General features: G+C 47.4%; 1 non-coding gene across 1 annotated transcript; it reads left to right on the plus strand.

The window, feature by feature from the left end:
* The first annotated feature begins 8853 nt into the window (after positions 1-8853).
* Positions 8854-8928, plus strand: Trnas-cga (transfer RNA serine (anticodon CGA)). Its single transcript has one exon. It is a non-coding gene; the product is annotated as a tRNA-Ser (tRNA).
* The last annotated feature ends 3127 nt before the right edge of the window (positions 8929-12055 follow it).

A 12055-nucleotide genomic window follows, 5' to 3' on the forward strand; every position in this document is an offset into this window, starting at 1 on the left:
TTTTCGTGCAATTAATGGTAATGTACATGTTTCTTTTTAAGGTATCATGATTCCTCTGGCTATTATTAATTTCTACATGAGCTGTGAAATGTCTGCTATTATACACTCCTGGAAATGGAAAAAAGAACACATTGACACCGGTGTGTCAGACCCACCATACTTGCTCCGGACACTGCGAGAGGGCTGTACAAGCAATGATCACACGCACGGCACAGCGGACACACCAGGACCCGCGGTGTTGGCCGTCGAATGGCGCTAGCTGCGCAGCATTTGTGCACCGCCGCCGTCAGTGTCAGCCAGTTTGCCGTGGCATACGGAGCTCCATCGCAGTCTTTAACACTGGTAGCATGCCGCGACAGCGTGGACGTGAAACGTATGTGCAGTTGACGGACTTTGAGCGAGGGCGTATAGTGGGCATGCGGGAGGCCGGGTGGACGTACCGCCGAATTGCTCGACACGTGGGGCGTGAGGTCTCCACAGTACATCGATGTTGTCGCCAGTGGTCGGCGGAAGGTGCACGTGCCCGTCGACCTGGGACCGGACCGCAGCGACGCACGGATGCACGCCAAGACCGTAGGATCCTACGCAGTGCCGTAGGGGACCGCACCGCCACTTCCCAGCAAATTAGGGACACTGTTGCTCCTGGGGTATCGGCGAGGACCATTCGCAACCGTCTCCATGAAGCTGGGCTACGGTCCCGCACACCGTTAGGCCGTCTTCCGCTCACGCCCCAACATCGTGCAGCCCGCCTCCAGTGGTGTCGCGACAGGCGTGAATGGAGGGACGAATGGAGACGTGTCGTCTTCAGCGATGAGAGTCGCTTCTGCCTTGGTGGCAATGATGGTCGTATGCGTGTTTGGCGCCGTGCAGGTGAGCGCGACAATCAGGACTGCATACGACCGAGGCACACAGGGCCAACACCCGGTATCATGGTGTGGGAGCGATCTCCTACACTGGCCGTACACCACTGGTGATCGTCGAGGGGACACTGAATAGTGCACGGTACATCCAAACCGTCATCGAACCCATCGTTCTACCATTCCTAGACTGGCAAGGGAACTTGCTGTTCCAACAGGACAATGCACGTCCGCATGTATCCCGTGCCACCCAACGTGCTCTAGAAGGTGTAAGTCAACTACCCTGGCCAGCAAGATCTCCGGATCTGTCCCCCATTGAGCATGTTTGGGACTGGATGAAGCGTCGTCTCACGCGGTCTGCACGTCCAGCACGAACGCTGGTCCAACTGAGGCGCCAGGTGGAAATGGCATGGCGAGCCGTTCCACGGGACTACATCCAGCATCTCTACGATCGTCTCCATGGGAGAATAGCAGCCTGCATTGCTGCGAAAGGTGGATATACACTGTACTAGTGCCGACATTGTGCATGCTCTGTTGCCTGTGTCTATGTGCCTGTGGTTCTGTCAGTGTGATCATGTGATGTATCTGACCCCAGGAATGTGTCAATAAAGTTTCCCCTTCCTGGGACAATGAATTCACGGTGTTCTTATTTCAATTTCCAGGAGTGTAGTTTCACAAAGTCCGCCGCTTTGGCACTCCCGGCATACAAATCTCCTTCATCGACACAAAGCACAGTCCTCGACACAGCGTCACCATGTAATTCCCAGCCACGCGGTCGGCCTGGACCACGCGCTGGGGCTGCCCCTCTTGCTCCGGCTAACGTTCGGCACCACGCAGTTCCTGACGAGCCCCGGCTTACTGAGCGACCTGTGCGGCCAAGCTAACTCCGAACTCAGACTATTTTCAGGGCGCCACAACTCGCCTGTTACCTCACAACGTTCTCATGTTGACCCAACGACACTATCAACTGCAGTGGGCACTGGGTTATCGATACTGAACTTTGGATCTTTGGAAACGAGTTGTCTGGTCGCTTGACTCACGGACCTTGTTCCTGCAGGTCGATGTTGATGTCTTGACACACCATCATCCAGGGAACAGCTGCTCAAAATATGTACCATACCATGAATACAGGCTGGTGGTGACAGTATAAAGTTAACGCAGACATTACCTGGGCGTCTATGGCTTTTACGGAAGCAATCGAAGAAACCATGATTGCTGTCGATTACGTGAACTCCCTGCGTCTCTTCACGCTTGAGGTCTTCTCCTACAATGAGGCATCGTCCAGCAGCGTAAGTGTTCCTGTCACAAAACAAGAATTGTGCTACTGTGAGTTGAGGAATATGTTAATACGAGGGTTGGAACTTTAATAGTGGCAATTATTTATTTACAGCTCGTACAAAACAGATACGTGTTTCAAAGTTTTACTGACCTTCAACGTAGTCACCAGTATTGTGTATAACCCGTTGCCAGCGATGTGGAAGTCGTAGGATACTCTTAGCAGTGCCAGTTGTGTTGACAGTTTGAGCGGCGCAGTCTATTGCCTGACGAATTTGTTGCAGTTCTGAAACGATTGCCGTGTAGTGTTTCCTTCAGTTTAGAAATCGAGTTCAACTCACGAAGGCTTAAGTTAGGGGAGTGCAGTCGCTGGTATCGCACTTAGCAGCCCAGTTAGTCAAACAATTCAGTAACAGAGTAAACCTATGTGCCGGACCGAGACTCGAACTCGGGACCTTTACCATTCGCAGGCAAGTGCTCTACCATCTGAGCTACCCAAGCACGAATCACGACCCGTCCTCACAGCTTCAGTTCTACCAGTACCTCGTCTCCTACCTTCCAAACTTCACAGAAGTTCTTCTGCGAACCTCGCAGAGCTAGCACCCCTGGAAGAAAGGATATTGCGGAGACATGGCTTAGCCACAGCACGGGGGATGTTTCCGGAATGAGATTTTCACTCTGCAGTGGAGTGTGCGCTGATATGAAACTTCCTGGCAGGCTAAAACTATGTGCCGGACCGAAACTCGAACTCGAGACCTTTGCCTTTTGCGGGCAAGTGCTCTACCCGAGTTCGAGTGTCATTCCGGCACATAGTTTTAGCCTGCCAGGAAGTTTCAAATCAGCGCACACTCCGCTGCAGAGTGAAAATCTCATTCTGGAATTCAGTAACAGCTTGCACTGAGCGTGCTTGAGCATTGTCCTGCAAAATGATGGTCAGGCCCTGCAGAAAGTGTCATCACTTCTGTCTCTGTACTGTTCATTTTTGAAACACGACCTACGACCAGCTTAGAGACAGAAGTGATGACACTTTCTGCAGGAACTGAAAAGAGGAGATTATTGTTATCTTCGATTAGGATTGACCAGTGAATAGAGTAGACAAGATAGAGGGGAGAAGTGGAGCTCTTGGAGTCTTGTATTTGGCACGAAACCCCTGCCGACGGTTGTGGGAGTGCTTTTGTGGAATTTATCGAGGTCTGATGGGAAGGTCACAGTCGCGACTTTGTATATTTTGTGCGCATGATAGGGAATTTCAAGCGCCGCACATCACTGATCTGCAGACGCTTGAATCATGGCTGTAACCTGAACCAGCGCCGCACATCGAGAAAACGATGTTGTATTGCTGCTCCAGCTTGTTAGGGTAAACAAGATCACGATCTCGCCACTTGTTCTCAGCTGCACCAACGTATATACACTCATGCTCATAAATTAAGGATAATGCTCTGATACATAGAGAAACAACGCTCTGGTGGGCGGTTTGCGGGTTTGAATCACCTCGGGGTATGACCATGCGGTGCATTTGACCTGCAATCGCCGCACGGTGGCGCTGGCAGCAGTCCACATACACAGGGGTCTATTGGTGCATGTCAAAGTGCGGTCAGCGTTTTCAGAAGTGCTAATGGTGACTGTATGTTGAAAATGGCTCGAAGAACACATATTGAAGACGTTATGAGCGGTAGAATACTAGGGCGTCTGGAGATTGGTCAAACACAGCAGGTCATTGCATGGGCCCTCCGTGTGGCACAAAGTGTGATCTCAGGATCATGGCAACAATTCCAATAGACAGGAAACGTGCCCAGGCGCTACAGCACGGGACGTCCACAGTGTACAACACCACAAGAAGACCGATATCTCACCATCAGTGCCCGCCGACGGCCACGGAGTACTGCAGATAGCCTTGCTCGGGACCTTACTGCAGCCACTGGAACAGTTGTCTCCAGACACACAGTCTACAGACGACTGAACAGACATGGTTTATTCGCCCGGAGACCTGCAAGGTGCATTCCACTGACCCTTGGTCACAGGAGATCCCGTAAAGCCTGGTGTCAAGAACACAGTACATGGTCATTGGAACAGTGGTCCAGATTATGTTCACGGACGAGTCCAGGTATAGTCTGAACAGTGATTCTCGCCGGGTTTTCATGTGGCGTGAACCAGGAACCAGATACCAAGCCCTTAATGTCCTTGAAAGGGATCTGTATGGAGGTCGTGGTTTGATGGAGTGGGGTGGGATTATGATTGGTGCACGTACACCCCTGCATGTCTTTGACAGAGAAACTGTAACAGGTCAGGTGTATATGGACGCCATTTTGCACCAGTGTGTCCGTCTTTTCAGGGGTTCAGTGGGTCCACCTTCCTCCAGATGGATGATAACGCAGGGCCCCACCCAGCTGCCATCGTGAAGGAGTACCTTGAAACTGAAGATATCAGGAGAATGGAGTGGCCTGCCTGTTCTCCTGACCTATACCCCCATCGAGCACGTCTGGGATGCTCTCGGTCGACGTCTCGATGCACGTCTTCAAACCCCTACGACACTTCAGGAGCTGCGATAGGCACTGGTGCAAGAATGGGAGGCTATACCCCAGCAGCTGCTCGACCACCTGATCCAGAGTATGCGAACCCGTTGTGCGGCCTGTGTACGTGTGCTTGGTGATCATATCCCATATTGATGTCGGGGTACATGCGCAGGAAATTGTGGCGTTTTGTAGCACATGTGTTTCGGGACAGTTTTCTCAACTTATCACCAGTACCGTGGACTTACTGATCTGTGTCGTGTGTGTTCCCTGTGTGCCTGTGCTATTAGCGCCAGTTATGTGTTGTGCCACGTTGTGTGGCACCACATTCTTTAATTATCCTTAATTTATGAGCATGAGTGTAATATAAGTTATGTGTAGACTAAGACGTATTCATTGTTAGATAATTTCAGATTGTGTTATCTGTATTTAGAGCCAGAGTAAATAGTTCGATCAGACAAACCTTAGTCTTTGCCAACCAGCTGCCACATAGTGTTTGTCAACTGTTCGTTGCATATTTGTGCTACCATCAGATCATGTTTATTTTTCATCTCGCTTGACAAGTATTTTTGTCCAATTTTATCAATAAACTTGCGCCGTAAATTTTATAAAAGGTCAATATTATGATGATATACTAATCACCTATGAACAGTTGATAAAAATAATGACAGGGCCACCATTTCATTAACACTATTTGAGCATTTTGGTTCATTTAGATTCTGATAACTGTGATAACCTCTATTGCAGGCTGTCAACAACACAGTCAAAGAGCAAAATAAATTTAGCAGACGCATCGGATAAGTAGTCAAAGGGCAGGTTTACTACTTAAAGTGATTGCTGACGGGCAACTCCGAGTTGCTTGTCGCCTTCCAAAACATATCGCAAGTACAATGTAGTCTTGCAGGGTTACTTTCACTTGGGTACCGATAGGATCTGTGGTAGTAATCGAAGGCACCATAAGATCTGTGTACTTTGGCCATCGTAATTTTAATAATTTCGATGAACAGTGTTTCTCGCGTAATACCTTAAAAGTTTTGCTTGATTATCGATATTTATTTTATAAATTAAATATTTACGGGGCTACTTTGCTTCTAAGGCGAAAATGAAGGTAAAATTCGTCTTTTTCTCGTCAAGCTACACCGGAGGAAGTGCAAAAGCATTTCTGTAAGTGGTACAGAAGGCGAGATATCAGATTACGCAAGCGCGGGCCGTTGATGATGAGTTTTCAGAGCGAGCGTGCGCTGGCTCCGGGGGCTCCACCACCTGCTACAGCTGTCGCACTCCGCGCTTCACTTTATTACTCATTGCAAGTTAATAATACTAAAAATCAAGTATACATGTCATAGTACTTTTTTCTACAAAATGCAAGTATACAGTATAAACGGCCGTCAAGCACACCTGTAAAATATTAACTACATCCATCAGATTAAAAAAGGGTTACCTCGGCTCCAGAAGGTTAGCAATTTCTTTTTTAAAAAGTTATTAAAAAAAGATACTTCGTTAGGAATAGCACGTCCAACAAAAGCGCAGGTTATTTTTCTTCCTCACAGCTACTTCACGCAGCGTGTTATTTTGAGTTTCCATAAAACTCCAAAGTCAACAACACATTTATCAGGGAGATCATTATCTGGAGAGCCTGAAAATTACCTGGTGCCCAACCAGGGTCCCCAGCTAAACTAAGAGAAGTAATTTTGTGTTCCAACATAGATCAGATCTGCCATAAATGTTGCGTTCCTTCAAAAATAGTTTTGAAGGCCTGAGGCTTCCCAAAAAACTCTGAGGGCCGATGGAGGACACCACCTGTCAGCTCACTCGATAGCATGCTGTCCACAGTGAACACGGAAATTCGAGAATTTTTACGGCCGTCATCCCTGTTCACAAAGGACACGATGACTGGGTGACCGAGATTTGCCTCACACTCCCAGCCTCTGCTGTGGCAAGAAGTGCTTAACAGGTAGGTTCAGGTAGGACGTTTTTCCACCTCATCGACCGAACGTAATGTCTGCACAGTGCGGAACAAATTCTTGGGCCCTGCATTCTGTCCCAATAAGTGCTTCAAGATACTCCTTTCCCTCATGGCTGCATGTGGCTTCCGAGCCCCAAACGTCTACTGCAAGATTTACTGTTAAACAGCGAAACTGTCTGCTTGTTCTCAACTCCAGAAATATACTATTCGAAGGAGAACACCATTAGGAACCCACATGCATTAATAATGTACACGCTTCCCTCAATGCCTCTCATGCTGATAACTTCCTGTAATCTCACAAACACGATGTGTGGTGTCACTGCCAGACACCACACTTGCTAGGTGGTAGCTTAAATCGGCCGCGGTCCATTAGTACATGTCGGACCCGCGTGTCGCCACTGTGTGATCGCAGACCGAGCGCCACCACACGGCAGGTCTCGAGAGACGTACTAGCAACTCGCCCCAGTTGTACGACGACGTTGCTAGCTACTATACGGACGAAGCCTTTGCTCTCATTTGCCGAGAGACAGTTAGAATAGCCTTCAGCTAAGTTCATGTCTACGACCTAGCAAGGCGCCATTAGCCTTAGATAGCTTGTATCTAAAGAGTCGCACTTGTATCGCCACAATCTCCAGATGTCTCATCAAGAACGATGTATACAAAGGATGGATTAAAAGATAAGTACCAAAGGAGCTACGTACTTTTCTTATTAGAATTCACTACTTATCCTGTTCCAGAATTCACGCCCGTCTGCGTTAGATAGCGTGCATTTTCGGCCTCCTCTATCTACAAGGTGTTGGCACATTCACCAACACATCACGATGACTTAGGTGAAAAATCAGCATTAAATTCTACCCTTGAATTTGGAGAAGAGTAGCATCCAAGTGACACGTTTCCATTGCTCCACGCTCTCATCTCTGTTATACAGTGCCTGCTTCAGTTCTAACTGAAGATGTTTTCTTTTCTTTATTGTGTTTCGATTCCCCCCAAAGGGGGGGGGGGGGGCGGACTGGCAGCAGCGTAACACGCTGCTCTGCAGCCTACAGATAAAGTTAAAAAATATAATGAGGAGACGCATGCGTGTCTCGTAGTCATGAAAGGCTTCGGTCTGCAGAGACAGGCGGGCAGATAAATGCGCCAGAGTTGCTCCCGCGATGCACAGCACATTGCCCTCTACAGGCTATAGAGGTCGTACTAGCATAGGCGATAATTCAGGTCTCGGAAGGCCAAATACGTCAACATATAAACGAAGTATGAAACTTGTGGGAGTTGCTCTTTAAGAATATCGCAGGGCGACTTGTGAGGAGTCCTCTGAACGCCTGGACATTGCGACTTTGCCCAAACAATGATTCGATCGTAAAGGTCAAAGATTCCTGTGTCAAACTGTCGCTATTGATTAAACGTGGAACTGGCGTTGAAATCACAATCCAATGAGTGGAGAGCCTCCAAAAACATTTCGACGCGCTCAGTCAAAGCTCAGGCAAATTATGACTTTTTGCTTGTAATCACCAAGAAATGATCATGACAGATAGCGTGCCGTGTAGAACAAATGCTACTGCAGTATATTATCGTAACTCCACGCAAAGTCTGCTCAGAAAAATGCGCAAAACCTGGCGTCAGTAGCTCGAGGCTGGGCCACTTGTTCTCCACGACAGTGCTCGCCCGCATATAAGCAATGTTGTATCCCAAAGCCCAAAAACTGCGAAAGTACAGCCCAGAAAAGAGACCACCAGAATACCACTTCCAGACTACGACTTGTTCCCAAGTTGACAAAACCTACGCGTGCAATTCGTTATCTGTCTCTGGAAGTGCTTTCTACACAGTTAACCGAGCTATTCAACAGATGAACAGAAGTGGTGTTCTGGATGAAATAATAGGGCTTCCGAGACTTTGGGATTCAGTCATAGAGAAGCAGGAAGGCTGTTTGAAGGAGTGGAAAGAGATAATGAAAAAAAGTGGAAGTAAAAAAAAATTGTTTGCATTATTTATGAAATGTCCCTCGTAAATTTCCTGAAGATTCTTCAAATGAATCTCATTCTAACAACACACAAGAGTGTTCGTGAAGCAGCAGTTACACTCGTATTATAAACAATGTGTGCAATGAAACTTCCTGGCAGATTAAAACTGTGTGCCGGACCGAGACTCGAACTAGGGACCTTTGCCTTTCGCGGGCAAGTGCTCTGCCAACTGAGCTACCCAAGCACGACTCACGCCCCGTCCTCACAGCTACACTTCTGCCAGTACTGGCTGGGTAGCTCAGTTGGTAGAGCACTTGCCCGCGAAAGGCAAAGGTCCCGAGTTCGAGTCTCGGTCCGGCACACAGTTTTAATCTGCCAGGAAGTTTCATATCAGCGCACACTCCGCTGCAGAGTGAAAATCTCATTCTGCAATGTGTGCAATAACTGATGTCAAAGAATATGGCACCCAGTGTTCCACTGTAATGGAGTGTATGCACTGGACTCTTGTCTTTGAACAGTTTCGGTGCGTGCGAGTAGTTGCTGTATGGTAATATACATATTTGCATCAGTAAGTACGTAATGGTGTGCAAAGAGCATTTAGTATTTTATCTCATAGTGCGAGGTGCCGGGGCTAGCAGTGTATTTATCACTAAATTCTACTAGAATCCACATATGTAAATCATGCTCTAAGCCCCCCCCCCCCCCTATTCTAACTCCGACTTTTGCTGTTGCACAAGGATAAAAAAAATACGCGAACTGACTCTAATCAACCCTGCCAGTGGAGTAGAAGAGAGTTTGGCACCTGCAATAATTTAATTTGATAAATAAGTTAAATAAACAAAGGTTTCATTAGCATAGTGAGGAATGATAGGGTTGCTCTATCGATTAACAGAATGAAAGTTCTGTCCAAAATAACAATATGATTTATTAAGACTAAACACAGAATAGTAAAAGAAACACAGGAAATATAATACATCAAATTGGCTCAAATTTGGAGATTCATACAAACACTGTAAAGGTGAAGTTGTCCCTAAACTAGATCGTGAGGTTTAAGACGAGGTGGTATGTGGAGCCAATTCCTTGCCACTCAAATCTCAAGAGAGACACACAGCTAACCCAACAGTAATTGCTGCTACTCAAGACAGAACAAAGTTAGAAAAAGACGAACAGGCGCGCTCTGCTGTGCTCTGATTATCACCTAGGAAAATCCCTGTCTGCCGGTGCTGCGGACATACTTTACCAAACTGTCTTCTTGACTGCCAGGACACGATCTGGCGTACCGGAGCCGTTGGCTGGTTGCTTCGACGTCCTCGACCGAAAAGCGAGAGCCGACTACCTAGAGCACCCGTACAGACCGAACACACAACATTCCCGCCCCCACGACAGTGGCCGTGGTTACGTTCCAATCAGCAACTCGAAAACCGGCGGAAATTCCACTCCATTCCACCAATGGAGATTCTTGGGGCCAATTTCTGTGCTGATTTTGCTACGTCACGGCGCTATGCCCTGAGAAAACCAATCACCGTTACTATTTTGCAGAAAGTGCGGGAATTTTCCCGCCACAACTGCCTGGGTACACAAGTCATTCCCACGCCTCGCTGGTAGCCCGCCAGAAAGTGTTTTCGCTAAGTTTCTCCGAAGTAACGGAACCTCTAGCCCAGCCGCTACTTCACACCCCAGCGGGCGTGTCTCTTGACAATGTCGGCGTCTGCAAAGCATTCACTCGACTGCCTCACACACGTCGGCTTAACCCGCCTGTCACCGGACCACCCGGGTGACGAGAGACGCTGCGTGGGAAGTCCGCGTGTGAAGGAATAGCAACTTCCCACCACATTCAATTAGAGAGGAGAATCGTAAGATAGAAATATGAGAGGGGGCTCATGCCACCTCTCAATAGTAACCAGTAAGGTAGCTTTACCACCTGTACAATTTTCATACTAAAGGCTTCAGACATCCTACGTTTCGAGAAGTATTTTCGAATACATTATGTATGATGAGGGAGTCCGTTGCAGCGACACGAGATGTTGGGTAACGCAGGCACATTCTTGCTCTATAAGGAGACTCGGCAGGAGAGAGGCCACTTCGCTCTGATGGAAAGCTCCCCTTCTTCTGCCATAACTCAGCAGATTGTTGGATTTCCGTAACATGAGCATAATGACTCTCTGAAAGTTCCAGCTATCAGAAAACAATCTACCGAGAGTTACTCTGCTGCCCTAAAACTTTAAGGCTTTTTCATGACAGACATTGCTGATAATCTGTTCCGGGCTTTTCTCTCGCCTTGAGACAGCATGCAAAGGCCTCAACTAACCATTAAATCATTCAGTGGCTGTTTCACCTTTTCCATAGCTTGCTGATTATACATTAGGATCGCTCGTCGCAGTTCTTGTATATAAACATGTGAGACAACACTATTAATCTCCCTCAGTTCTCCGAGTACTTCAACCTCGAGGATAGCTGCTCTTTGGTTGGATCGACAGATGCAGGAAGATCATCAACTGGACAAGCTCAGTCACATTGAAACATAGAAAAAACCTTAACGGAATCAAAAGGATGGAGTAACTATCAAAGTGCATGTCTAGAAATATAACTTTTTATTTAATTATAGCTAGGAAACGTATAGGTCTTTTAACTAGAAACTGAAGCACGAAATTTTGGAAATTTGTGGTAAGGTTTTATGGTAGCAAACTGCTAAAGTCATAGGACCCTAAGGTTACACACTATTTAACCTAACCTAAACTAACGTACGCTAAGGGCGACACACACACCCATACCCGAGGGAGGACTCGAATCTCCGACGGGGGGAGTAGCGCGGACCGTGACAATGCGCCTTAGACCGCACGGCTACCCCGCGCGGCAAACTGAAGCACGCTCCAACATTTTAACATGTATAATAATTATCACTCAGTAATTTCATCTGGTAACGATTTTCAGAGAGATAATAATTTCCAGTTACTATGACAATTACTAACATAAAGCAACTGACTTGTTAACTTTATCAATGTACACTACTGGCCATTAAAATTGCTACACCAAGAAGAAAGCAGATGATAAACGGGTATTCATTGGACAAATATATTATACTAGAACTGACATCTGATTACATTTTCACACAATTTGGTTGCATAGATCCTGAGAAATCACTACCCAGAACAACCACCTGTGACCGTAATAACGGCCTTGATACGCCTGGGCATTGAGTCAAACAGGGCTTGGATGGCGTGTACAGGAACAGCTGCCCATGCAGCTTCAACACAATACCACAGGTCATCAGGAGTAGTGACTGGCGTATTGTGCTCGGCCACCATTGACCAGACGCTTTCAATTGGTGAGAGATCTGGAGAATGCGCTGGCCAAGGCACCAGTCGAACAATTTCTGTATCCAGCAAGGCCCGTACAGGATCTGCAACATGCGGTCGTGCATTATCCTTCTGAAATGTAGGGTTTCGCAGGGATCGAATGAAGGGTAGAGCCACGGGTCGTAACACATCG

This window comes from Schistocerca nitens, chromosome 1 (genome assembly GCF_023898315.1).
Source record: "Schistocerca nitens isolate TAMUIC-IGC-003100 chromosome 1, iqSchNite1.1, whole genome shotgun sequence".
NCBI lineage: Eukaryota > Metazoa > Arthropoda > Insecta > Orthoptera > Acrididae > Schistocerca > Schistocerca nitens.